Source organism: Pinus tabuliformis, chromosome 2_1 (assembly GCF_031772625.1).
Source record: "Pinus tabuliformis cultivar Carrire ecotype Pingquan chromosome 2_1, CPIR1, whole genome shotgun sequence".
Lineage (NCBI taxonomy): Eukaryota > Viridiplantae > Streptophyta > Pinopsida > Pinales > Pinaceae > Pinus > Pinus tabuliformis.
This window is the reverse complement of record NC_142299.1, coordinates 617,105,040-617,111,454: the sequence shown is the minus strand read 5'-3', so window position 1 is coordinate 617,111,454 and position 6,415 is coordinate 617,105,040. Positions and strand designations below refer to the sequence as shown.

General features: G+C 34.5%; 1 pseudogene; it reads right to left on the bottom strand.

Annotated features, from left to right (window-relative positions):
- Positions 1-4,838: 4,838 nt before the first annotated feature.
- On the bottom strand, positions 4,839-6,073 carry LOC149202031 (disease resistance protein Roq1-like; annotated as a pseudogene).
- Positions 6,074-6,415: the final 342 nt, after the last annotated feature.

Sequence of the window (6,415 nt, the reverse complement as noted above, 5' to 3'; positions counted from 1 at the left end):
TAATGGAGTAAAATGTAAGTAATAATTTATAATGTGTTAGTTTGGTATTTTATATAATTTTGAGAAGTGCATGTTGTTCTTTATCCAAAAATACCAAGTGTGTTACCATTATTTTTAGTAAGCTAGCTAAATTTATATTAATATGGCACAAGAAATATTATTTTATGTTGATTACGCGTTGATTATGATGTGGGATAGTAATTTACTTCAATAATTTTGTATATGTATTATATGCTGAGTACATAATGAAATAACATTTTAGTTAAATGAGGTAATATTCATATAAATTTGCATAGTCAACGTGTAAGACTTTATTTATGACATTAATTTTAATATGCTTACAATATCCTAGAGAATTTATTGTTTTGTTTTAATATATTGTTTTATAAAATTAAATATATGTCAGATGTATACATATTTTCGATTATATTATTATATTGATAAATGTTTTTTGGTGAATTTCTTTGTGATGATACTATTCAAATTCATCGTTCTCGATATAATCTTGAACACAGGTCCACATTGCAGCTCATTGTTAGTGGCATCCATGAATTCATATGTGAGCCTTGGTGATAGCCTCAGAAGAATTTGTTCACTAATCTAGTCCTTTCTATTGGATCGAATTTTGCTTGTCACTTTAGTGTTTCTAAACTGAGATCTCACAAAAATCCCGCGACCATGTAAGTTAATTTCTTTTTCCATGTTCCTAATGTGGTTTTAAATTTTGTGTGATTTCACATGTCCATGCCGTCATGTTGTGTGCTGCCAAGACACATAATTTTTTATTTTAAGGGCCATGTTATTAGGATTGGTGCTCTGTTTTCTGCTAAACAATTTATCTGTAAGGGTCGATGTTGTGATCTTGCAAGCTTTTTGTCTTCCCAATGGAAAATGCAGTAATGGGTTCAAGTGATATACCATGTTTTAGTTGATTTAATACCTTTGCAGTCATGATCGAGGGCCATTTTTATTAGCAAATTTCTACCTAAAGATAGTTATTGAAGCTGTAATGTTCTCAACGTTTCTGGCTAATCAAGGTGAATGCAATAATGGGTGGGTATAAACTATATTGTGATGATGTTTAGTCAAGAGATGTGTAATTTCTATTGGGTTTGATGTATATTCATGTGTGAGTGTTTCCACTGTGGTTTCACTGAAGATAAGGTTTTATGAGGTTATAGAGTACCCTATGTAAAATGTAGTAATGGGTTATGGTGATTTTCCAACAATGGGGGGATCAGGCTCTAGGTGTAAGCATGGGCAATGTTAGGTCAACAAGTGTAATGCATTCAAAGTGGGTTCATGAAGGAAATCGTTGAAATCTAAGCTCCTCAGGAGGGTGAGGTCTCTACTTAACATGGAACAGAGGCCTGCATGGGAATTGAAATTGTGACTATTGGTCGGGGTTCTCTTGTCACTTAAGTATTTCTGAACTCAGATCTCATAAAAAAACCCGGGGCAATGTAAGTTAAATTTATTTATTTTATTTTTTTTCAATGTGGTTTTAACTTTTGTGTAATTTCACATGTCCATACCGTAATGCTGTGTGATGCCAAGACATATAATTTTTTTTTTTTTAAGAGCCATGTTTTCAAGGTTGGTCCTCAGTTTTTCGGTGAACAATTTATCTGTAATGGTCAATGCTGCAATCTTGCGAGCTTTTCGTCTACCCAATGGAAAATGCAGTAATGGGTTCAAGTGATATATTGTGTTTTAGTTGATTTAATAGCTCTGTAGTCATGAATGGGGGCCATTTTTCTTAGCAAATTTCTGCACTGCAATAGTTCTTGAAGTTGTGATGTTTTTATTGTTTCTAGGTAATCAAGGTGAATGCAAAAATGGGTATAAACTATATTGTGAATATCTTTAGTCAAGTGATGTGTAATTGCTATTAGGTTTGATGTATATTCATGTGCAATTGTTTCCGTTGTGGCTCCTGTTGAAGCTATGGTTTTATGGGGTTATAAAGTAACCTATGTAAAATATAGTTATGGTTTATGGTGATTTTCCAATATTTGGAGGATTAGGCTATGGGTGTAAGCATGGGCAATGTCAGGCTAACAAGTGTAATGCATTCCGAGTGGGTTTTATGAAGGAAATCATTGAAATCTAAGCTCTTTAGGAGGGTAGGCCTTTACTATACATGGAACCAATTCCTGCATGCAAATTGAAGTTGTGACTACTAGTGAGGGAATAAGAGTCCCCTGGGTAGAGGGTAATTTTTATTAATGACTAATGAAGAGGAAAAACCAAATGTAGAACACTTAATGAAAGAAAAACACAAAAGAGAATTGAAAGAGAAACACAATATTTAAGTATTAGCGGGTTTACGCAATGCATTATATTAGATATCATTTTGGGATTCAACTGCGTTAAGTAAGTCATTCACGTATGAGCATTTCCATGAGAGGTAGTCGTAACTGACTAATTTCTCATGGTGTTTGAATAGTTCACCTAGCATGCATTGCATCGGGTGATGCTTACAGGGGTGAAGAAGTGGGATTGAAACCAGTGAAATGGATCACAGAGCATCAATCATCACTTCCAGGGCTTGCACTTGATATCCAAGACTTCCCGAGAGGTCACCCATCCTAGATCGCCTCTGTCTCAAGCGTGCTTAACTGTGGAGTTTTCCCCACAATCAAACCCACTTAGCTTGCTACCCCATTTGCAAAACCTTAGCAAGTATTGTGCCTCATGAACCATTCAAGTAGAGATCCCTTCACTCTTTTTTTGTATTTAAGCATTAGGGGGTTTACGCAATGCATTATATTAGATATCATTTTGGGATTCAACTGCATTAAGTAAGTCATTCACGTATGACCATTTCCATGAGAGGTAGTCATAATTGACTAATTTCTCATGGTTTTTTAATAGTTCACTTAGCACGCATTGCATCGGGTGATGCTCATGGGGGTGAAGAAGTGGGATTAAAACTAGTGAAATGAATCACATAGCATCAATCATCACTTCCGGGGCTTGCAATGTGGGCTATGATGGAAAGGAACATAAGAATTATCCTGTAAATGATGTTGATGATGCTTATTTTAGGCAAAAGATGGTGTTTTTATAAGCAAATATTTATTGCATTATTACCGATGTTGATGCAGACTGACAAACTGTGATACGCTAATCATGTCTAGTCATAGAAGGAATTGCATATGCTGTTCTGGAAGAACAATGATGATTTATTATATGATTAGTTTTAGCTAAAAGCAGATGTTAAATTTTCAATAACGACAAAACGAGGATGCATTATCTCCAATCACTGCAGAAAGCGGTCTATCAAGAATTGTAGAGGATAGCAATGTGGAGAGCTATTGTATTGTTGTTGGCTTTCATGTCTCTCATTGATTGTGGGAGTTGCAACTGTGGTAGGTTGATTTGTTTCTATTTTAAGGAAATGTGATCAAGAAATTTTCATTTCCCTTCAATAAATATGCATAGTTTGGAACATAAAGATATATTTGAAATTTAAATGTTGCAAGCCTAAACAAATAGTGGTTATTTTAATTTATCATAAAATTTTTAAAGCCTAAACAAATGTTGTAGCTTATATTTTCTGCTTATCATTAAACAATTACTTTAGATAATGTTTTAATGAAAATCTCTATTTTTTCTTAACTAATCTTTCTGGAAATTAATGTTAACAATATGTGTGTGCTATTTGCTATAAGAATGCCCTCTTGTGTTTGTGTCTCTACATTGATAGCATTGCTATTCTGAACAACGAGCTCGCATATTCACCATATGATGGATATTTAGGTCATGCTCATAATTTGTATTCCAAATTATTGAATATAAAGTGTTATAGAAACAAAGGATGTAATGAGTAAGCGGGAGGGACTAGGAGAGTTTCATGGGTCCCTATAACACTTGAAGCTCTTATTGTAACTCCAAAGGGGTTTCACGAGTTGCTAGGTTTTGTCAAACACAAAAATTGAAGATGCAATTGTGGAAGGGCTTAGAGATGAGCCCTATTGCCTTTGGCTCATTGCAAATATCTAATTGTACATGGTGTTGCATTTCTGTCAAGTCTGTCATGCAATTTTGTAAGCTTCTTTATGCAGGTGGTCCTTTGGATAGGTAGAAAATGGTATGTTGGTTGCAAATGCCCTGGGTGATGGTTGTATGTTGGTTGCAAATGCCATATTTGATGTTTTGAGAAATGATATTACACATTTTTATCATCTTTTTTTCTTTGACAAGTTCTTTTACATTTTTTAGTCGCTTACATTGCTTTTTTATTTTTGTTTCAAACAAGCTTCCTCTCACATTTTTTAGTCGCTTACATTGCTTTTTAATTTTTGTTTCAAACAAGCTTCCTCTTATCACATTTGAAGTTAACACAACCAGATATATAATTTACAATGCAAATGTCCAAAAAGTAAATTCCATGTAAAAAAAATTGGAAAGAATAAATCTATTTTCACAAAAATAAAATAAAATAATAAAAATAAAAATTAAATACCAAAAATTCAATCTTTGTAAATATATATATATATATATATATATATATATATATATATATATATATATATATATATATATATATATATATATATATATATATTTGAAATTTTATATCAAATTATAAGTTAATTTTAAATAAATAAATCAATGTATTATTAGAATTTATCTTTTTGTAATCTATGAATATGGAAAAAAAATTCCATAAAAATTACATTAAACAAAATTAAACCATGAATTTAGCGCACCAATTAATATGGTTTATCTTCAAAACAGATAAAACACACTCGAAAATCACTGGGGATTACACTTCTCGGAACGAAATGTGAGAGCGTTACAAAAGCATCCTCTCTCCACAAAACTGCAACTTATTTCTCCTCATCCGATTCGCTCTTAGACTCAGACGAATCGTTTACAGCCGGTCCATCTTCAGACGTGTCGGTTAGCGCCAGTCCACCCCGGGCTGCTCTAAATAGCTCGCTTATAGATGACCTATCTTTCTCCGTCAGTTTATCCTCAGCCGGTTTAAATAGCTCGCTTAATGCCAGCCTATCCTTATCCGTCTGACACAGCTCGCTTACAGCTGGCCCATCCTCATTAGCCTCAGTAGTCAGCTCGCTCAGAGTCGCCTCATCATTCTGATCAGGCTCAAGGTGCTCGCTCAGAGGCGCCCTGTCCTCATCCGCCTCAAACAACTCACTTATAGCCGGTCGTACTCATCCGCCTCAAACATATCGCGTAGATCCGCCCTATCCTCAACCGCCTGAAGCAGCACGCTTAGATCCAGCCTATCCTCATCTGGTCCATGGGCGAGTGCAAATTCTTCTGTGATGAATTCCTTAATAAATTGGAAATCATCCAATTCACTTGCACCAATAGGGAAATCCTTTGCCGGCTGCTCTTTGGTCACAGCTAATGATTCTTGTTCAAATTCCTTCAATACAATATTCACAATTTTCTGCGAAAAGTCCCAAAGGTCGCTGAAAAAACAAACAACCTCATTCTGGTCAGGAAAAATTACTAGAATGGAAATTTATACATGAAGCACATTAAGGAGAAATGAGTAAAGTATGCATTTACTGTTCTTTCGTGTTTCACAGCTCGCTTTTAAGAAGTGAGGCATCCAAGAGGGATTTCTTCCATTTTTCCGTCTTTTCCACTATGACTCGCCGTCTATGTTTTTCAAAGGCTTTCTGATAACATCCGCTGTCAATATACCGAAGAGCTGTAGGTTCAACATCGTAGAACACTGGAATAACCTTTCGTTTGGAACCCAAAATGGAAACCAATTCATCCAAGCACCATTTCGATTCAGCATAGCGCTCTGAGAAAATGGCGATGTGAACGTGGGAACTTTTAATGGTTGCTTCGATTGCAGTTGAAACGTCAACTCCGCAGCGAATCTCCTTTTGATCGAGGAAGACCTGCAGTCTGCAATCTTTAATTTTGAATAGATTATAGATGATGCTCGCAAGACCCTTCTTCACATCATTTCCCCTGTGATTTATGAAAACGTCGTATTGCAGATCTCGTTTTATCATCTCCATTATAACTGTCACATCCTACGGATCAAAGATGAGGGGCCGTTTCGATTGTGAGAGAGATCGATAGAAGCGATGCGAAAAAATTGACCAAAATGAGCAAAGGAATGTATTTAAATAAATGTACCAAAACCAATTGGACAGGCACTGAAGTTGCTGGATTATTTTTAATTAACAGTCATATCTGATAATAATATATTTTTTTTAAATTTAATGTTATTGGACTAATTTTGAAATGGTCTCAAATAATCATCAATTTTTTTAACCATTTTATATGTGGTTTCTTCTGGTTTATTTTTAAACTATTTTATGTGGTTTATTCCATTTTTTATTTTTATTTATTTATTTATTTCTGAATAAAGACTAATTCTATTAAGGTAAGAAAAGTATAGTACAATCAAGCT